This window comes from Colobus angolensis, unplaced genomic scaffold (genome assembly GCF_000951035.1).
Source record: "Colobus angolensis palliatus isolate OR3802 unplaced genomic scaffold, Cang.pa_1.0 Scaffold232, whole genome shotgun sequence".
NCBI lineage: Eukaryota > Metazoa > Chordata > Mammalia > Primates > Cercopithecidae > Colobus > Colobus angolensis.
Window position 1 is genome coordinate 5,019,983 of NW_012115511.1, and position 22,874 is coordinate 5,042,856.

At 40.7% G+C, this 22,874-nt stretch overlaps 1 protein-coding gene across 2 annotated transcripts in view; it reads right to left on the reverse strand.

Moving 5' to 3' along the window:
* GPR141 (G protein-coupled receptor 141) overlaps positions 1–22,874 on the reverse strand; it is a 62,746-nt gene that overhangs the window by 7,877 nt on the left and 31,995 nt on the right. Inside the window, exon 1 of one of the 2 annotated variants that reach the window (XM_011944523.1) lies at positions 3,844–3,963. The exons of the other annotated variant lie outside the window; for it this stretch is intronic. The gene's annotated coding sequence lies outside the window, so the exon portion shown is untranslated. Of the gene's footprint in view, positions 1–3,843; positions 3,964–22,874 lie in introns of those variants that run through there. 2 annotated transcript variants of the gene reach the window in all.

The following is a 22,874-nucleotide window of genomic DNA, read 5'->3' on the forward strand; positions in this document are numbered from 1 at the left end:
AGACACCAAAAGTCATTCACTTAGAATTCAGAGGTCAGCAAACTTTCCTTTTTTTCTTTTTTTTTGAGACAGAGTCTCGCTTTGTAGCCCAGGCTGGAGTGCAGTGGTACAATCTCGGCTCACTGCAACCTCTGCCTCCCAGGTTCAAGTTCAAGCAATTCTCCTGCCTCACCCTCAAGAGTAGCTGGGATTACAGGTGCCTGCCACCAAGCCTGGCTAATTTTTTGTATTTGAGACGGAGTCGCACTCTGTCACCAGACTGTAGTGCAGTGGTGGGATCTCGTCTCACTGCAACCTCCGCCTCCCAGGTTCAAGTTCAAGTGATTCTCCTGCCTCACCCTCAAGAGTAGCTGGGATTACAGGTGCCTGCCACCAAGCCTGGCTAATTTTTTGTATTTTTAGTAGAGACGGAGTTTCACCATTTTGGCCAGGCTTGTCTTGAACTCCTGACCTCAGGTCATCCACCCGCCTTGGCCTCCCAAAGTGCTGGGATTACAAGCATGAGTCACCGCACCTGGCCACAATACTTTTCTGTGGCTTTCCTCATCCATGCCCCTGCTCCATTTGCTGGGACAAGTCACCATGTATTATGGTAACATCACAGTTATTCCCAGGAGCAGAGGCTTCTTCCCGTCCCAAAACCTAGGACCCAAGCTATTTATGATAAAATTCCTTGCCAGGTGCCTGATAATAAAAGCACCTGTAGATACAGCTGCAAAACATTCAGCTAGCCAAGCACATAGAGCCAAGTGTATGTCTTCCTAGCCCTGCCCAGACCCATCCACGTAGTCTACGTTACTTGCTCTTGACTTGCCACCTGATATCTGGTTTTGGTTCTCTGCCTTACCTGACACACTTTGGCTCACTCCCCACCAGCTCCCTGCCTCAGACTCAGCTCTCTTGATTGTTTCCCAGGCAAACCCATCTGCCTTACTTTAAAGCCTGATTTTCCCTTCTAGGAAATGCCTCTTCATGTCTCAGCTCCCCCATATATTCTTGCTACTTTCCTGTGACTACATCTCTACCTCAAGTTTTGGATTAACCTTCTCCCAATCAGAAAAGGTTTATCTGCATCTCAGGAGATTCTGCATGAACCACTGCTGTGCCAACCCTCTCCTTATGACCATCTAGCTCTCATAAAGAGTTCTGCTCTGCTCCTTTGTTACAAATCTATTACTGAGACTCCTTGGTGGTGCTGATTACCTGCTCAGTATCTTCATAACCTATTTATTGTTCCTGTATTGTAACCTTGAGGTCAAGTTCCATGATCCCACCTACCTATGATCACTTGTCCTGAAATTGAGTCCTGATAGGTTTTCCAGATGCTGCCTTTTATGTCTGCCTGAACCCAGAATGTTTCCAACTTCCAAATTCCTTTTTTATTGTGCTCTGTCCACACTTAATCAGGATATTGCACAAGACTTTCAGATGATCTGCATTAGATTGCAACATCTCCATTCTGTCCCATGGACTATAGCTAAAATATTCATTCGGCTAAACCATGCACTGTCTCAATCTGCCTGCTGGGGGCAGACTCTCGCAACTCATCACTCAAGTTGCGGGGCTCTGACTCTAGCCTAGGTAATAGGTTGCTGCAAAAGTAATTGCGGTTTTTGCCATTGCTTTGAATGCTTTTGCAACAACCTAATAACAAAAAGAGAAAGAGGTTGCAGCGAGCCAAGATCACGCCACTGCACTCCGGCCTGGGTGACGGAGACTCCATCTTACAAAAAAAAAAGACAGAGAGAGAGAAAGAAAAGAAGTTAGAAAGTTCTTCCTGCACGTTGTGCACATGTCCCCTAGAACTTAAAGTATAATAAAAATAAAAAATAAATAAACAAATAATAAAAAACAAACAATAAACCTCTCTTCCTCTTTACTTTGCTTCTTTCTACAAGGCACTTATTCCCTTATTGTCCCCTCGAAGACCACTTCATCTCATGTAATGAGCACCCTACTCCCAAGATAGCTCCCCAGCATCTAAAAGCCGAGCAAGAACTAGGATGGGGCCAAATGGAGGAAGACCATGAAGCAATAAACTCTTTCAAGATTCACAGATAGTAAGAAAGGCCAGAAAGCGATTGGGGCACAATTTTTTCGTAGTGGGGCAAAAAGATTATATATTTGTGTAAGAAGTATTCCTTTGCGCCTGTAATCTCTGCACTTTGGGAGACGAAGGCGGGTGGATCCCGAGGTCAGGAGATCGAGACCATCCTGGCTAATTTGGTGAAACCCCGTCTCTACTAAAAATACAAACAAACAAAAAAAAAATTAGCCGGGTGTGGTGGTGGGCGCCTGTAGTCCCAGCTACTTGGGAGGCTGAGGCAGAAGAATGGCATGAACCCGGGAGGCAGAGCTTGCAGTGAGCCGAGATCTCGCCATTGCACTCCAGCCTGGGCGACAGAGTATTCCTTTGCATATGGGATACTATTCTAGGGATTGATGGGAATTTGTAATTAGTTGACCTATAATTTTCTCTTTACATTTCTTTCAGAGAGACACCTTATTCTCCATGTGCATAACTTGCTTGCAGCCATGACTATATCCAGTTCCCGACCAGCAGAGCTGGACAATCACCTCCCCACCTATGCAGGTGCATGGGGGATTGCTACATATTCATAACGGCCTATTCTCTAATCCCTGAGAAGAGATGGGTATGCATAATCAATAACATGATTTTATCAGTATTACATTAAAGAACTGTATTCTCCAAATCAAATTTGAAACATTAAAATCTGCAGATTATTCTCATTTGTGTTTTAATTTTAGCAGTGTCACATTTATCCTCCAAGACATATTTCTTTTTACAGTGGTTTACTTCAATAGCAATTAATAGCAACATCAATTCAATCAAAGTAAATATATTTGTTTGAACTTAGACTGTTAAATATTTCCTAGTCTATTAATTTACGTGTCTGTTACAGTTGGATGCCCACAAAGAATGAAGGCAATTTTGAGCCTTTTCAGAAAATGGAAAGTTCAAAGCTTAATAACCTTGAAAGGAAATGTCTTCATTGCTAAAAAATTGAACGCATACAAAAAGAATAAATGCTGCTCAGAAATGCTTCCAATGCCTCACTTCAGAATATTAGCTTGCTATTTAGAACAGTCCCCAAGACTGTGGGAAAGCCAAGAGAAGGTCTGAGAGACACAGTGAGCCGTGAAGCAGTGAGCCTGCCAAGCATGAGACAGACAAGCCTGAGAGACAAACACCACGGCCATGGCTGGGCCCTGGGACCCTGGAACAAGCAAGCCAGCACCCACAGTCACAACAAGTGCAACTGATGGCTTTGACGTGTGTTATATACAGAACCTGCCAAGTGTGGTTAAAACAAACACTTGCAGGTAAGAACTATGCAGTCTCTGATCAAATGAAAAGCTCTGTTTTCCTGGATGCCAGCTTTAGATGATACATGTTCAGATTTCTTGATATTCAGGTTCAGGTTTTGAAATTTGTCCTGAGCTTTGGGACACAGGCACTTTGAAGAGAAAACAACGGAAGCTTACAAAGTGTCCAGGATAGACTGTTTGAGACACATCTGTTGTTATTATTTAAAGATCCACCTCACACTTAATTTTGTAGAAAAATATATCATGTACCCTGCTCAGAATTTGGGACATGGTATGTGTCAAGTACTTCTGTCACGATGCAATGAATTCATGAAAGAAAGACGGTGAGAGATCAAGAAAGTGAGGGAGGAACAGAGAAAAGAGAAAGAAGGGGGGGAAAACAAAGAAAAGGAATAAGAAAAAGAAAGAAGAGAAGAAGAAGGGAAAATAGGAGAGTAGGCTCTGAGGGTCCCAGCCAGTGATGCTGATGTTATACTTAGACATTGAACTGACCGTAATATTTTCCTGGGCTTCAGTCTTTCTTTACACCTAGAAATGATTCAAATGTCTCAGTTACTCTCTCAGTTGATTGTCCAATATACTTTTGCTAAGGAGTGCAGCTGATCCAGGAAAACCTGAAAGAAGGTAAAAGAGAGGTAGTTTCTGCTTCCACAGAGACAATCCATTCCAAATACAAGAAACCAGGGAACTTTTTTTTAAATAACATTAACAACAGTTATTTGTTGATGCTACTTAGATATTTCACCTATATATCTTCATTGCACTTTCTCTTCCCAAAATATTACCCCCACTCACACAGTCTTGCACATCTTTGAGGTATAAACACGGACTACATTTTCTTTCAAGCCCTTCAGGCCCCCAGGACATTCTCAGCTGCTTTCTCAAAATGCTTTACAGGTGCCTCTCAGTCCTTCCTTTGTTGTCTTATTAATTTCTCTATTTTAATTATTTTATTCATTTGTGCACTTGTTTTTAACTTTGAATTTCTTTCAAAACTAGCATATAGTTTTTTAATAGTGGTCATGAGTTGTTAACTGAATGGATGAAATAATGGTGAACAAGTACCTTGACTGGATTAAACATTTTTTGGATATGGCCACATTTGGATCTAGACCAACAACTGACATCAGGATCCCAGAAATAAACTGCAAACCCAGAGCCAGCTCTCTCAGGGGGCAGGACTGCCTCTCTGGTGACTGTGGACCTCCTTGTCCCACATGGGGATCCCCTCTTTACCTCTGCAATTGATCTTGGAAGGTCATCGTGAAGTCTGGCCTCAAACTCTGATTTTTCCCTGCCCTCTATCATGTCTCTGCTTAAAATCCTCTTTGGTTCCTGTTAGAGGAAAGAATAAATTCTGAGTTCCTACCATGACATGTAAGCCCTTTGCAAACTGGCCTCAGCTTCTATTTCAAGGGACACCTCCTTTCTAACCTTCCTTCAGCCTCGTCCTGTGACTCAGACTTACCTATCGTTCTTGGAATGTTCTCTTTCATAACCCTAGCTTGTTTCTTGTTTCTCTATGCCCCAAATGTACAGCTAAACAACTAGACTGAAGTCCAAATTACATCATCAATGATTACATTTCTCTTTTTAAAAACTTTCCCTGGCATCCCATTGTCCATGGGAGCTGTGGAAACTGACATATTAGCTGACCCGACATACCAGGCCAGGTCTTGCTGGTATCTGTAGCTCTAAACAAGCCTCTCCCCTATTCTGGTGCACCAGGATTCTCCCATCCTGCCTGCATGATTCTCTTATGATTCTGGTCTGATCTCATCCCACACACAAGAGAGCTCCTCAGGTCTGCCTGAGGCCTGGCTGGTGGCTATTCCCTTGTACCTTACCAATCCCCTTCCCAAAGCCTTGCCCACAACCTTGCTTGGGTCTCAGCAGTCCTTGTCCATGGCCTGAGGACTACATCAATGTCAGAAGTGAGATACAGAAGTGGTTTTAGAGGCTGTTTCATAAGAAACCTATGGTAGAGCCAACATCAGAGACCAGCCTACAAAATGAGAGTCCTACACAATTTGTAGAACCCTGCAAAATGACATTAAATAATCCAAATGCTCATTAGCGTGTAGACCTTAGTCACCAGAACCCCTCCCTGTACCATTTTAAAACAGGCAAGCAAGTATAACCTACTTTGGGATTTCTCACTTCATTTATTAAACAAATGATATCACTCTAAGTGTCTATTGTACAGTAGGTAGCAAATATTCTGAAATGAATAAAACACATCCCGACATTTAAATCTCCTTCTGTTTGGTAGGAGAGAAAGAGACACATCAATTATTTACAGAAACACCTACAGATACATGAAAAATGCTGTAAGAATTCAGAAAGAGCAGTAGTTATTTAAAGGGTACTGGAGGATGAAGGTATCAAAATAAAGTAAAAGATGCTCGGGTACAGATATGTAGCACTTACTGGATCTTGAAGGATGCATTGAAGTTCTAGATGTAGACAGGAGGAAATAAAGCACTCCAGGGAAAGAGAAGATTCTGGGCAAAGGCTTGGATGCACATTCTGGGAATTACCAATAGTTTGATGTGCCTGGAACATCTGACACATGAGGAGAACATGAGTGAGAATCTGTAGATGAGGGTTTCCATATATACGGCATGTTGCCATTCTAAGGATTTTCCATTTTATTCTGAAAATTCTGAGGGATGCAGGGAATTGTAGAATACTGAATGACATCTTAATATTTCAGTTTTGAAAGCTTGTTTTGGCAATAGAATGGAGGGTTGGAGAAGGGTTATTCAAGTTAAAATATTATAAGGATTGGAGTAAGATGACACCCACCTAGGAGAGCTTGCCCCAAAATTAAACAAAAAATGAAGAGTCTGGGCTCGGAAGAGAAAAGTACACGCTTCAGGTACCTTCATCCACATTCAACAATAAAAAAGCAAGCATGAGTCACTGGACATTTTAGGAGAGCTAATGCCACATTAGATGGATACCAAATTTCCCAGACAAAAGAACTAACAGATGGGTTGGTTTGCTAAGAAGGCAAAGTGGAAAAAAGTAACTTTAAATGTGCTCAGAGAGGAGAGAATGGTGTGAAGTAAGACTCAGAGTTGTTATTTCAATTAAAATATACCAAACCACACAATCAATGAGCTTGTAAAAAGGTTGAGAAGACTCCCGCAGATAGAACCAAAAAAGGTCAAGAGATGGAAGATTTAAAAGAAAAGCTAAAAAACACCTAGAACAAAACTATTAATAGAAGTTCCAACATCATCTGTTATTTTCCTGATCTTGACCATTGTATGTGGTTGTATTAGAGAATATCCTGTTCTTATAAAATATCACTGCATACCATATGGATAAATGCAGCATGCTTTCAACTTATTCTCAAATAGATTCAAAAAAATTACAACATGTATATACAAAAAGGGAAAAGCCAATGTGGAAAAGATTACAGTTGGGGAATCTGGGTGAAGGTTATATTGGAGCTCTTTATATCATTCTTACAACATTGTAAGTGTTTTGTGTAAAATTATTTCTAAATTTAAAAATTATGAAAAATTACATTAAATAAACATACAGTTGGTCAACTCTTCATTGCCTACATTGCAACAACTGGGATTCAGCCACATTAACTCTTAAAGGGATTATTACAGCAAGTCATTTTTTACTCCTATCTCCCCTATTCCCAACTCAGTAATCTGAGTAATCTTTCAGAATGTAAGTTAGAAGATGTCATTCTTCTTATCTCAATCCTCCAATGGCTTCTCACCTTTCTCAGAGTCAAATCAAGATTTGGAAATGGTGTGGAAGACTTTATAGAATGTGATCCCTCCTCCCCGCTCTCTGTCTTTGGTCTCACTTCCTACAGCCAAAATGCAGTGAAATACATTTTAAACCTACAATGCTCATTATCATACCAAATTAAAATACCCATTGGTTTACACAAGGTGGAAGTGAGGGAAATAAAAGAGAGAAATTGTATGTGAATATCTTAATATTTTTTGGTGGAGAGGAGGTTAAAGGTACTGTTTAAGTGTAGAGAAGCAAACAAAAAAAAAATGAATGTAACTTCTTTTTTTTTTTTTTTCCATCCAGTGGCTGGATCTCAGCTCACTGCAAGCTCCGCCTCCCAGGTTTACGCCATTCTCCTGCCTCAGCCTCCCGAGTAGCTGGGACTACAGGCGCCCCCAACCTCGCCCAGCTAGTTTTTTGTATTTTTTAGTAGAGACAGGGTTTCACCGGGTTAGCCAGGATGGTCTCGATCTCCTGATCTCGTGATCCGCCTGCCTCGGCCTCCCAAAGTGCTGGGATTACAGGCTTGAGCCACTGCACCCGACCGAATGTAACTTCTTGACGAAAACTTAAGAGCAATCAATTAGTGAACCAAAGTTACATGTATGGCTTGCAAATTATGAGAAGGAAAAACAGAACACAGCAATAGCAGTAACAGAGGCAGGAAGGAAAAAAAAAAAAAAGCAAACATGGTAAATAGACATATTTTAAGATAAAAGAATGAAAAGTCCAGACATCCGAATTCACACAATTTATAATTTGTTCCTTCTTCCACCTACAAAAAGGAGAAATTTTGTCTATCACTCTGTGACTGTACTAAAAACCACTGAATTGTGGTTCACCAGCCATAAAGTTGTCCTTTGAAAAAAATGACTTTTATAGTTGGTGAATTATATTTCAGTAAAGCCATTGTGCAAAAACAGAGAGAAAGAAATTGCATCTGAACTGAGCCTTGGTGATGAGGGAGGAATGGGAGAAATATTGACAGAGAATCAATGCTGCCGGTGACTTCATTCATTCATATCGAGGGCAGAGAAGGAAATTCCCCTGGTTAGAGGGCTAGGTGGATGCTGTGCCAGGAACCAGGAGCTCTGGGTGCCTCACCCTGCTCAAGATCACAGGCCTAGTCCCTCTGATGTGGCCGCTCATTCCTCCTCGCTCCCCACTCCATCCCTGGCTTCACTTCTTTCTGCTGCCCATTGAACAAATGGGACTGCAGATTCAGCTTCTTGATTCTTGACCACTCAATACAAGGAACCAGCCCTACCCAAGCCATGTGCTTCATAGCACTGATCACTGTCATCTCATTTTTTCTTTGTTATTCTCTATATTCATCCCTGCTTCCAAGAAGAAAAGATCCATGAGAGTGGCCATGGTGTCTCCATCTCCAGGACAGAAGGAACCCTTGGACCAGGAATCGGAAGACAAAAATCACGAATTCTTAGTGTCAGAATGAAACCTAGAGATTATAGCATCCAGTGCACTCATTAAACTGAGGATGACATCGAGGCCCACACAGGGACGTTCAAAAGCTAGCAAGGCTTGTCACTGGCTAAATTCCAGGTTCTGTGTCTCAGTCTGGGACTATTCCCGTGACACAGCACTACTACAGGCAGACTCCAGAGGCCCAGCGAGACAGATGGCAGCTTCTAATCAACAGAACTATGCTTTAAGTCCAGCCCCATAGGCCCCACCTCAAGGACACCAGTTGGGAGCCAGGATAGATGTCCAGCCCCAGCTAGAAGAGGCATCACGGGTTGTTCTGAGAAAAGGTTGTCAGCAGGCAAATGGCTTCCCTGCCTTTGAGCTCTCCTTAGAACGAATTATAGTTTGTTGTGTTTGCAGAAAACAAATAGGAGTAGTCACTTTAATCACTCACTCAGGGAAACTCAAGCAGCCGTTCATCCAAAATATATTGAAAAAATATTCTGGAATGGCGGCTCCCACATTAAGGACCAGCTCAGTATAGCTAAAAAACCAAAACCAAAAGATCTGTCTGAAAATATCTGAAGCAGTGTGGGAAACAACAAAAGAGAAATATCTACTCTGAAGAAATCCACTGGAGAAGATTATAGGCCTAAGTAAAATATGAAAATTGCCCTCTGTACATCCTATTTCTGAAGTTTGAAAGGACTCTCTCGGGTTTTCTATGGTTTGTTTAATAGCAAAAAAAAAAAAGATACATTTTTTAGGCAGTTTCAAGTAAAATTAGATATGCAGCCTTACTCATCAAAGACATCATTTTCCACCAAAGAACAGGCTTCTGGATTTGAGCTATCCATTCTCTCCTCACTCGAGGAGTTCACCATTGCTGCTGACTCTCTAACAGGTGAGGATGCAAGTTCTGGTTACCTACAAGGGAAGTGGGAACTGAAACTCAGAGGCTTTGTGTCTGTGTAGAGTGAACCACACTGCTCCGCAAGGCACTCAGAGTGCCCCTGCTGCCACCCGTGTTCTCCAAAATAAGGAACTGTCAGTGAGTTCTTTCCATTCCCAGCGAGAGCCTTGCATAGATCGATAGGTCTGCAGATATTGAAATGACCTATGAATTCTGATCTTCTTGAATGTCCATCTCCTGACCAGAAATTTTGCTTCAAAGAAATCTTTCATTGTCCAGGGACTGTGCTTTATTCTCTGAAATTGTTAAATCTGGGGGACTGTGTTCCTGGAATTCCTGAGTGTCCAGTGCTACCACGGCCTTCTTGTCACCTTCGACACACCATCTGGCCTACTTAATCCACCCAACCTCAAAAGACAGAGAAACATGTCTATACGGACATGTAAGGGACGAGGCCTTCAGATAGGCAAAACGTATTCAACAATGCTGGTAACTTTCTTGCCTCCAAGCCTCCTTATGGCCCATGAAGCACTAAAATGTGATAGAGCAACAACAGGACATCGCTAAAGGAGGCTGCTTTTCACATCATCTTTTCGTGGGATTCACTCTGTGCTTCACTCAGTATCATAGTTTCTTCCCGCCCTCACCGTGTGCACTTCAGGCATTTCACTATCTGACTTGCTCGTCTTCCATGCCATTCACTTTTTTTTTCTTCCTAGTAACTTCTAGGGTTTTATTTCTTTTTATTTTCTCAGTGTTTCTGGGATTGTTTTATATCAATAAAAAAAGAGGCAACTAAAAGTCAGTAAAGAAAAATTAGGCATTTCTGGACTCTTAGGCTGGGCACAGTGGCTCACGCCTCTAATCCAGGCACTTTGGGAGGCCGAGGCGGGTGGATCTGCCACCACGCCCGGCTAATTTTTGTATTTTTAGTAGAGACAGGGTTTCACTATGTTGGCCAGGCTAGTCTTGAACTCCTGACCTCAAGCAATCTGCCCGCTTCGGCCTCCTAGACTGCTGGGATTACAGGCGTGAGCCACTGCGCTCAGCTTTTTTTTTTTTTTTTAGAGAGGGAACCTCACTATAGTGCTCAGGCTCCTGGCCTCAAGCTCCTGGCCTCAAGTCATCTTTCTGCCTCAACCTCCCAGCCTCAAGTCATCTTCCTGCCTCAACCTTCCAAGTAGCTGGAACTGCATATGCAAGCCACCATGCCTGACCTGTTTCTGTGCACTTTTATATGACAGCATAACATCTCATCAAGTGGATGTCTCCAAAGTGATTTAACCAAATTTTCAATGATGGCATGTTTCTAACTTATTAATGTTATAAATAACTCTGGGATAATCATTTTTGTGAATTTAGTGTTTTATGTATTTTAGATTTTCCCAAAAGGTGGTGTCCAATAAAAAAGTGGTCATATGACATGAAAGTATTTGTGGATATAGATTGATACTGCCAAGTTGCTTTATGTTGACAGACATGAAATATTTCCTTAAAGTCAAAAGTTTATTTCTGTTTTCTAACTTAAACTATTCCTGTCAAGAAGTTTTCCAATATGTTATCCAGATGACTTCAATCAACCATCAATCTTTATTCACTGTAGGTGAAGTACACTTGTAGGCAAAATTCTGAAATGAACAAGACAAAAAAGGCTGCAGAAAAAATTCATCCTTCAAGCAACGCATTGCCCCCAAGACAGACACCATACTTTCAGGCCTCAACAGTCTAGGCCGACAGTGAGAGAAGACTCTCCCAGAAGTTCTAAAAATTGTGTCTCCACTTCACACCCAAAGAGAGACATGGAGATAATGTCGACCTTTGTCTTGGAGCCCAATATAATCTGCCAACAAGTTCAGCTGCCATGCCAACAGAAAATCTAGGGAGAACCAGGAATGGAAAATAGTTTTAGGACATGTTGGGCATGTTTATAAAGGGGATTTCATCTATAGAAGTAATCAACATCTATGGATGGAAAACACCACACCACCAAAGTGAAATCCGTTCAGAGAAGACCTTTCTTAAATCAAAGTTACTGAGACATTAACCAGGCCAGTCTGTCCAAGCTCACCATTATTCTGTCTTTAGTCCCAGGTACCTCTAGGTTTATGCCTTTTCACCAATAATGGGCACATCTATTATAGTATAATGTATTGATAACTTTTGCCACCAGGTCCTGTGTGCCTCCTCAGTTCCTGGCACTAAGATGGAAATTTTTTATATGCTACTTATAATCCTCCCAAGAAATCTAGGACATGGGTACTTTTATTCCAAATATTAGTTGAAGAAATGAAACTCAGAAAAATTAAGCAGCTTTCCAGGTTCACTCAACTAACAAATGATAGCCCTGAAATTGGAGCCCCCAGCTGTGTGACTCTGAAGCCCAAAAGTTCTGCAGCACATCACAGGGTCACAGCAACATAGAAATCCCTTTCCTACGAAAAAAGAGAAAAAGTGACATTTCTTTGCTGCTCCATCCCTGCTCTCCTTTGGATCTGTGGATTCCCCTAGACAATCGGTCCTAGTTTTTCAAATGTATTGTTTGTGTCTCTATGACCAATTATCAGGGTATGGAAAAGTAATTAATTAGAATACTAGAAGAGGACTTGGAGAAGTAATTGAAACAGGCCTACTTGAGTTCTCTAAAGCCAATAAATGTTTGAAAAGCAGTTCATCAGATTGCAATGTAAGAACAAAACAAAATTGCACTAAAAATTTAATTCCCCAAATTTAATTTATCCCAGAGAGGGTTCTGAACCCTTGTCTTAATTTCTTTTCCTTTTTGAACTCTAAGTCCTTAATTCTCTGCTTTTGTTGAGATTGGAAACTATACTCAGAGATTGTTATGGTGCGCTCAACTCACATGCTCAGCACCGGGAAGGCCTAGCCCAAGGTGGGCCAGGTAAAGCCATCAGTGGGCATCAGGGTCTGGTATCTCTAAGTGCCTGCTGCCCTGTGCCCTGCGAACCCGGGATGAGTGCCGGGGGCAGGCCCTCTTTTGGACGTGCCAGGCTTGAGTCACGGCACAACTTTTCTCTGCCTGCCTTCTGCCCAACTCCTGATTCACTTCCCAGGCCCTGTTGAGTCCCAAGCCTTCCTGAACCCCAACAATCTCCCCACACTCTGGAACCCTTTTCATTCATGTCGTGGCCCTGGCAGTAGTTTAGATGTTCCTCTTTGACCAGTGACCCTCCAAGACTAGTCACCCCTTCAGAGGCTGGTTCCAGCCTGACCCCGACACTCTCTGGGGGCTGCTTTCCCCATTATTCCTGCTGCTCCCTGTTTCCAAGCGCTGCCCTGGCTCCCCGATCCTTGCCTTATTTCTAATGGGATCTCTGAAAGGATTCAAGCTCCGCCTCACACTCTCATTCCCTAATCTCTTCCAATAAGCTCATTCCCTGCTGTATCTCATAGGAGTTGAAGGAATGATTTTCAAAAAAAAAATTCCTGACCAGGTGGAGAATCACTAATTTCACTCATTTCCTCAGTTTCTCGTCTAATTCTCAGCCCCCTTTTTCTGGTTTTCTACTCAGCTGCCTATGAATTGTACATTCTAAATATGGCCAAGGCGAACTCTAAGGTTAGACAGTTTAGTCCCTTATGACAATGACTCATAATTCGCAGATGTGTGTGGCAAAGGTGAGTGTCAATATTTTTGAGGAAAGCAACTAAGTTGCTAGAATCATTTTGATCCTCCATATAAGATGGGAGAGGACCCATCTGTTAATTAGAAGAAGTTAAAAAGTTTATAACTAGTAAGGGTGATTAGAAGCCCTAAATTCAGCAAATGTTCAGCAAAGTATTTAGTGTTTACTAGGTATCTAGCATCATGCTAGAGATGAACTAAATAGTCACTCTCACCACCCTCATGGAGACTATAGTCTAGTGAGGAAGATGGTCAATTCATATGCAAATTAACAAATAGATTTACAGTTAGACATTGTATAAGTGCTATAAAGAAGTTACCAACCATCAATGCTGGCTGAAGGAAGAAGAGATGCAGATGTCCAAGCATTATCAGGAAACTTCTTGCCAAATTGAAAACTTGCAAGATACAAAAACTCATCACTGAATCTGATGGTCAGACAAGATGACTTATCTTGAGAGAGTATGATTTGGCAAAGTCCTGGCTTTTGCAGTCATATCTTACCACCTCTCATAGCTCACACAGACTTCCACCTTAGACTCAATCAATGCAACTGTCTTGTGATAGTGCCGGTTACCAAGCAGCCAAAGGCATTTCTTTCTGGGCCCAACCTTTGATTCTGGCATGGCAGAACCAACCAGAACTGTGTGGACATTTTGAAGTATAAATTGGCCATCCTCCACATCACAGCTTTCCCAGGTCACAGGAGAAAGTTGGAATCGTCTGGTGAAACTCTTCAAGCACAGGCAAGAAAGCTTGTTCTTCTTGCCCCCATAATGCCCTCCAACCCTATCCCCCACCCTCCAACACACACACACACACACACACACACACACACACAACTTATCAGGGAAGCCTAAAATACAAATGTATTACAAATGTGAGCCCTGCTTAAGATACTGCATCTTCAGTTCTATGTCGCTGGTGTGCATTCAAAGCTTAACAGAAGCCCTTGGTTAAGGTTCAGTGAGCCAGGGAGCTCTACATAGGCTCTATCAGCCTTGTGATCTCAGAAGAGCAATTGTTAAGTGGATGTAGACAGGGTTCTAGTACCAATTTATCTCTCATTTATGCTCAGGGCAGATGTTGTTTCCTTTGCCAACCAGTGGCTTTTTCATACATCTCCATGAATGAGGGTAGCTTAATTTATCTTAAATCAAGCTCATCAACAGAAATGACTTTCTAATCCACATTTTCTCTAAACCTTTTTTCTTGAATCAATCCTTTCTTCCTTCCTTCTTTCCTTCCTTCCTTCCTTTTTTAGAGACAGAGTCTCACTCTGTTTCCCAGGCTGGAGTGCAGTGGTTCAATCATAGTTCACTGTAGCCTCGAACTCCTAGGATCAAGCAATCTTCCTGTCACAGCCTCTCAAGTAGCTTGAGTAGCTAGGACTACAGGCACACGCCACCATACCTGCTAATTTTTGTAGTTTTTGTACAGATGGAGACCTGTTATATTGCCCAGGTGGCCTTGAACGCCTGGCCTCAAGTGATCCTCTCACATCAGCCTCCCAAAGCACTGGAACTGCTTAATTTCTTTATAGCATTTATACAATGTCTAACTGTAAATCTATGTGGTAATTTGCATATGAATTGACCATTTTCCTCACTATAGTCTCCATGAGGGTGGTAAGAGTGACTATTTAGTTCATCACTAGCATGATACTAGATACCTAGTAAACACTAAATACTTTGCTGAACATTTGCTGAATTTAGGGCTTCTAATCACCCTTACTAGTTATAAACTTTTTAACAATTCTAACTTTCAATATAATTGACTTATTTCAGGCCAAAGAGAAGAAGGAATACTTTGCAAGGCTATTAGACCAGAAGATCCCCTTCCTGGTACATTTATCACACAATTATATTTAACGATTATATTTATGAGCAATGTAAACAATCATATTTAAGATATATGTGTTTGCCCAAGAGATGTATAAGGATTGTTTAGTAATGAAGGAGGGACACAAAGTAAAAGAAGAGCAGTCCTGCCCTCAAGGAGCTTATAATTTAGTGAAGGAGACAGATGCATGTTGTAGAAATTCATGAAGGTAAAATAAGATAGTGCATCAGGGCATTGTTGTGGGAGAACAAGCCAAACTGGGAGAAGGGGGAATCTGTGAAGGCTTTATTCAGGAAGCTGGTTTTGGAGTGACACTTGAAGATAGGAAGGATTCAGCACACAACAAGTTGGTGAGGGAAAGAAAGAGGGGGCAGAAAATGTCAGGGATGGATAGCGTAAGCCAAAAAGGTAGGCACTGATGTTGAAACGTTTGTTAATGAACAAAGTGGTCTTCTCCATTATGGTCTGAAATGTATCAATCAGCAAATATACAACCTCCACCTAGACTTTGACTATCTACTCCTCCTTTTTCAGAGATGTCCTCAATCCTCTTAACCTTTGAGGGGAAGGGAGATTTCAATAAGGAATATACTTGCGATTCTCTTTTATTGGTTCAGTTTTAGGTCACAGGCCACCTACTTTAAATGTAGAAGCTTAGCTTTCCCTTTTGTAGGTCTGAAAACAGCTTTTTGTTCTTCTTCTTGCAAGCCCTCATGCATATTTTCTGAACCACATTCCCTCCTAGTGTCTATTATGTTTTTAGGAAATGAAGCAAATTTTCACCTTAGTAGAAGACACACATAATTAGCAAGGCCTATCTGTCCTCAGAGGCACCCATGGTTTGGACATGGCTTGGTTCTCTTTTGATCCTATCCATCATCGAAATTTGAGGCTCTTAGATGAAGGACCTCTCACCTATCTTCCTGAGGACCTTACACAGAGCTAAGCCCTTTTAAATGCTCACAACACCCTCAGCCCTTGGCAGACACTTTATCCATCTCCAGTGTGTAAAGGAAAACCCTCCCTTTAGTATTTAGAAACAGAATTTGAGTTGAAAGCTTAGCTGAAAGCTCAGGTACTTTGCGTCTTCTTTTAGAGCAAAAGAGATGTAAGTAAACAAGTATAGTTGAAACTTTATTCAGAAATAGAAATTCTTAAGAAGGAATCATAAAAGCTGACAGAAAATATACTTTGCAATACTCTGGTTTCCTACCAGGTAGTTGCCACTTTTATGTCACAGCATTTCAGGTTTTGATTATAGTTATTAATTTAGCTCCTCCCTCTTCATAACAAATTATAGGCCGCCTGGACAGGAACTATGTCTAATTCATGTCAGTTTCTCCCACTGTTCTTAGCAAGATTGCTCTCTAGATGCGTCTTTGAAAGAATAAATGATGTTGTGGACAGCTGGGTTTGCCTGGCTCCCAGACTTCCATGTCTGTCTGCCTTCCTCAAAGCCTACCACTTCCATTTCAAGATCCACGTCATTCTGAAAAGTTGACTCTGTCTTAGCTCCAAGGATGGGATTCTTGACTTGGGCTATGTTAAATGGAGCAGTGCATTTCACCCCCGCTTGACCCCAGTCACAATTACTAGTTCGGGCTGCACATAAGGCTTATGGTGGTTTAATCAGAATGAATTTCAGGACTCGTTTCAGGAAGCGTGGACAAAGGCAAATTCTCTTGTTTTAGGTAGTGGAATGTGTGCATTGGCGACCTACAAATGCTGCCACCATTTTGTTAACATAACAGAGGTCAATATTTAAACTAATACTCACCTCTTGACGCTAATACCTGCTGGCCACAGACTTTTAGGGATCTGGTAGAAGAACTATGTTTTCATATGCAAGGAAACAAACAAAATTTCCTATCAAATTTTGAACCCACCAAAGCCTGATAACCAAAAAAGCTAAATTAGAGATCTATGCAGTTTGCATTATCAAAATGCCATTGTTTCTTCATCTGTAATATGGAACTAACATTGCAATAAACTATGTAAAGCACCCAGCATAAGATTGGATGCTGAACAACCACTCCATAAATATCATTTGTTTCCTTTTCTTTTCCTCCTCATCTAACGGGGTTTTCTTTTTAAGGAGGAAAAAAACCCCACTATTTAAAGGAGAAAATAGACTGGGCACAGTGGTTCACATCTGTAATCCCTGCACTTTGGGAGACCAAGGTGGGAGGACTGCCTAAGGCCAGGAGTTCCAGACTGACCTGGGCAACATAGTGAGATCCTGTCTCTACAGAAATAAATTTTAAACAAGAATTAGACACATGTGGTGGCTCACATCTATAGTCCCAGATACTCAGGAGGCTGAGGCAGGAGAAGTGCTTGAGCCTAAGGAGTTCAAGGCTGCAGTGCGCTATGATCATGCCACTGCACTCCAGCCTGGGCAACAGAGTGAGACCCTGTCTCTAAAAAACAATAAAATAAGATAAATAATAAATAAAAACTTTAAAACCACTAACATATATCAATAGCCAACAATTCTTGTTAATAATAAATAAAACACTTTAAAACCACTAACATACATTAATAGCCAACAATTCTTACTATAACATGTTTTGCAGAACTCAGGATAAAGACAAATAATACCCGGAAAAGAAATGCCATTTTCTAACTTTCATGAAGATAAAACTAACCCAAATCAGAACTCATAGAATTTTTTGAAATTCCTAATGCTTGAGACACAGATGAATGGGAAGCCATTGCAAAGAACATAACAGCTTGCATCCTGTTTCCACACATCAAAGTAACCGCCATGGCATAACAGTGCTTGCTACACAAATGGCATATGAAAACAACATGAAGAAAAATAAACATGATTTTTTTTGGACCATATCTTTACAGTAAAACATGTTCATTGGAAAGTGAGGACAATGGAAGGAAAGAAATTTCAATTTGCTTTCTTCAAGTTTATTTAGATAAATTGAAATTAGTTTGACTTCTTTTTGGGTTATCCTTTAACTTAAATTGTCCAAGAAGTTAGGTAAACAACCAATAGTAACAAGAGTCCCAAGTTATTCAAAAATCCTTTTATAAACCCAACACTTTAGAATCTAGTGGGATGTGTGGCTGAAGAGTAACTATCCCCTGCCATCTCATTTCTATGTTATTGCAATGTGAAGAACACCCATGCTATTTTTATTCCCAACCTCTTCCAGAACTGTATAAATATAGTCCTTTAGGTCCAAGTTCACTGGTTAGTTCCAGCAGCAAAATTGTAGACTCTCACACCTTCGATTACCATGATTAAACATAGTAATTTAAATAAGAGAGGAGAAAAATATACTGAGTCTGCATCCCAGTCCCTGTAAATCTCTTCACTTCAAAGTATTAGTCCCTGCAGCTTTATAGAGGATAATAGTAACATGTGCCTTGCCACACTCACAGGCTCTCAAGACAATAAAAAGAGATGGCGCTAACACTTGCTACCCAAACATTCTTTACTACATCTCAGAGAAAAATTTAAAAACTCAAGTATATGGGTAAGAGGAGGGGAGATGATAAAAAAAAAAAAAGATACGTGGAAAATAGTAGAAAAACCATTGGCCAAGAAGTTGAGTCTTGGGATAAACTTATTGGGTGGCATTTTGTTAGCAGTAGCTAACTAAACACAATGTTCTTCAGAGGCATCTTATTTATCTTGTTTTAAAAATTACTGTCCCCATCTGCTCATGGATTGCCACCAGAAGGGCAGCCACTGTTTTCCATCTTTCAGGTATCAGGTGTGCTTAAAAACAAAAGGTCTTTGATTCATGACCTGGTGCTCTTGACCTGAGGTATTACCTGGAGAAACAGAGGGGCAGGTGGTGTGAGGAGTAAATGGCAGTCTAGCATCAATGGCCCAAACAAAAGCAGTATTAAGTAGACAACATTGATCACTTTATTACCCTCCTTGTCTTTGTTTCTTTCATACTCTTTAGTACTTGACCCACCCAGCCCTCAGACATACACACCCTGAATCCCTTAATTCTTGGGTCCTCCTCCCTACACAATATACCACTGATTCAGGCAAGCCCAGGAGATATGGAGGTGAAAACATAACTGTTATCAAGGCGATCACAGGTGGGAATTTGATTGCTGCTCTCTTGCTGTGTACCAAAGGTCAGCCAGTTTCTCAGTATCCCAGGGATGCCCCCATCCACTCTCTCCACTTAGAACTTCTCTGTAGGGCAGATTCTGTCTCCCTGGGATCTGCCTTTGAGATTTTCATATTTTTGGTTAATCAAGTAACAGGAGATGAGAAACTCAAATATCCAGGGAGAGTTACAAAGCTTCTAGCAACTTTAAAATCCTAAAGGTGCTTCTTGGACTTAGATTCCTGAATTGTTATGAAATGAAGATATCTCCCCTGACTTTGAGAGCATCTGTCATCTATTTTTACCATACAGACAGGACTGAGTTTTCTAAACCTCCAGCACTCTGGCTGCGACAAATTGAACCTGGAAGCCATTATTTGAGTGAATCAGTGTACTCTTTTGACTGGAGTTTAAAACTTGCATCTCTGGCATAACCCAGGTATCCAGATCACTGCCTGTTCAAGAATGTCTAAACAGATCCAGTAAGGAAGTACTCACAGACAAGAGATGCATACAGGCAGAGGCTGGGGGATTTCAGAGAAAGGTTGCCTCCAGTTAGGAGACTCACATAAAGATATCTGGCAGTGTTTGCAACAGGCTTACATTGCAATCAGTGGCTTAAATTTGTCTGGAGAGGGAGAATCTTTCTTCAGGACTTGATTTTTAAAAGGAGGAGTTATCTTAAAGGAATGAACCTATGATGAAAAATTGACAACCCCCAGTAGATTCGGTGAGGCAGCCGAGCCTTCTCTATCTGTCACATCAGGTCGGAAACAACCTGGTCAACCCACAATTCACCTGCTCCTGCCCCATGACTTGATTTTTCCAGCACTTACTCCCATGTAGCGCAAAGTGAGTTCATCTGTACTTTAGCAGGGCTGTAGCCAAGAAGATGCTCCCATTGGCTGTTAATTAGGCAACATGTAGATGGATTAGCGCCACTAAATCAGTCAGTGCATTGGCAGCATCGGCATCACCAGGGTCCCACCCAGACCTATTGAATCAGAGTCTCTGGGGTGAGGCTCAGCAATTGGGTTTTAAGAAGGCCTCCGGATGATTCCTGGTCATATTAAATTCTGAGAACCATTGATTTAGATCACCTTGAGCAAGTCACCTTTCCAGCCTTAGTGTATCTCTCTACAAAATGAAGAAATCAACTAGAATGTTTTCAGTAGACCCCTGTAGCTCTATTACTCTGTGATTTTACTTTAAGTAATGTCAGTCTCTCCACTTGCTTTGTTTTCTTTTCTTTTTGATTCATTGATGTTGCAGAATATAAAGGAAGATTTTGAAAGCCAGATCACATGGTAAGCCCTCCCGTTCTCACCCAGAAGAATCTAAAACACTGTTAGTTACAATAATCACACTGAGTATTTAAGAAGATACAGAACTCTGATACTCAGGAGAGAAAAAATGACCTACTGTTATATAAATAAGTAAATAGCAATTAAAATTCTGTATGTAAAATAAAACTACCTTCCTGTTACTTTCTAGCTCTGTCCAGAAATAATAACCATCAGAGTGGCAATAAGTGTCCCTGGCACTCAGACTGTAGGCATTTATTTAAATATCATTTCCCACCAGAAGTACCATTTACTTATACTTATTAAAGTGAGTACAACAACAAAACAACAAATGCAAGGTACAGATCTTGCGTGGAACCCAATTCAATAAATCAACTGGAAAAATATGAGGCAATCAGGAAAATTTGAACAGTTATTGACTATTTGGCAATTTTAAAGAATTATTTTGGGCAAGATGATAGATTTTTCAAAAGCCATATTGTAGAGATACATACCAAAATATTTATGGATAAATGGTATTACATCTGGGATTTCTGGAATTTTCTTCAAAATGATCTAGCTGCAGGGTTGGCGGGGAGACAGAATAAATCACTCAGGGCAGCCTTGCATGGAGTCTATGGAGTTGCATGTAGCTGAGTAATGGGTACATGGGGTTTATTGCTCTCCACTGTGCTACAGATTTCAAATTTTCCATAATAACGTTTTAAATTAGTAATCTAAGAACAAAAGACTAAGGGCAGAAAAAAATACCCAAAAGAAAAAAATCCAAACAGTAACAAAAGATAGTTATACTTCCATTTTCTATTATGAAGAGTAAGATGACTAAACTCAATGCCTCAAAAGGAAATGTTGCCTGTGGGGCATCCTCCAGGTCATCACGTACTCTCAGTTTCTGTACTTGGAACCCATTCTTGTTTTATTCTTTGCAGAGAGAGCTTCGTGAACAGAGAATCCATGCTGTGAGAGAACGCTTACTGCAGGCATGCATGGAACCCGGCAGGCATTGGACAACTCTTCATGCAGTGAAAAATACTCAGAATGGAAGAAAGAGAGGCAAGTTAACAAACAACAGACATCCTTTAGTCCCTGCTGCTGTGCTCCCAGCTCTTGTATGCAATACCCAAGCCTCCCTTACCCTTGAGTTCTTATCTTGGCCCTCACCCTTGAGTTCTTATCTTTTGCCTTGGAGGGAAACATCCAGTGAAGCTGCCTTTTACAAGGATTTCTTTTATCCATGTCTTTAATAAGTTGTGTGGACAACGTAAAGTGACCATGCCAAGTGAAAATTAAAACAACAATATCTTTTAATCTATAAAATTAGTGAATGAAAATATTGTGACAATCTTCAATGCTGGCAAAGGCAAGCTGATGTTGCTCATTAGAGCTGAAATTGGTACCACATTTCTAACAGTCAGTTTGGCCATATGTGGCAAGATCACTAATAGCAATCATGCTCTTTGGGGTAGTAATCCTTCTAGGAATTACGAAGAGCAATACCAGCAATAGGTACAAAATACATATACTACATGAAAGAGATTTGTTAACAGTAAGTTAAGTAAATTATGCTCCACTCATATGATCTACTATGTCATTAAAATGATGCTTACTAAGAATATTAAATAAAATAGAAAATTTCTGTGATAAAGAAGACAATCCTGTACACACACTATAATCCTGACCATATAATCCAAATATGTTTATTTATTGAAAGTAACTGTACCAAATATTTAAACATTGTTGCTTTGGGCAGGTGGATCACGAATAATTTTTATTTTCTTTCTGTACAGTATACAACGATTTCCCATTTTTCTGCAACAATAAGAACACTGTTTAATATGTTCTTCTAATATATCTTCACCATGCAAAATTGTCCTATATTTCTTAGCTGCCTAATGACAGAAACAAAACAACAGTCTTAGATGCACTCAAAATAGGTGCTATAGCTTGTGGATATATATATAATTTTACTTGGCTTAATTAAAAATATAGCTTAATAATACCTCCATCTCAGGGTCATTTAGAACATAAATGAGATATTAACCTTCATATGCCATTTCATATGCCATTACATTCATAGGTTCCTTTGAATGTAAAATGTTGAGAAGTCTTGAGTGAGATGTCAAACCTGAACATGCATTGTAATCTATGAAATGTTGTAAAAATGGTAGCCTCTCTGATGACTTATTTAAATGGGTACTTCAAGGAAAGCATTTGAGCTTTGATACCTTATTGCTCTTCTACACTCTAGGTGGCTCTTACATAATGAAGCTAATAGTTATGCACGAAAGGATCCTGTCTGTATGAGGTCAGTATCCTACAAATGCCACCCTGATTTCCCTCTTGAGTTTCTTGGAGTTATCTGCCTCTTCCCAGAGGGAACCCCTGACTTTGCTGTAGGCACAGCACGATATTATTGCTCTCAGACAGGATGAGTACTCATTTTTCCCAGGTCTTATAAGGTCAGCTTTAGCTTTCACCACTCTCTGAACATGGCACCTTATTTGGTCACCACCATTCCAGTAGTTCTACTACAGCATAGA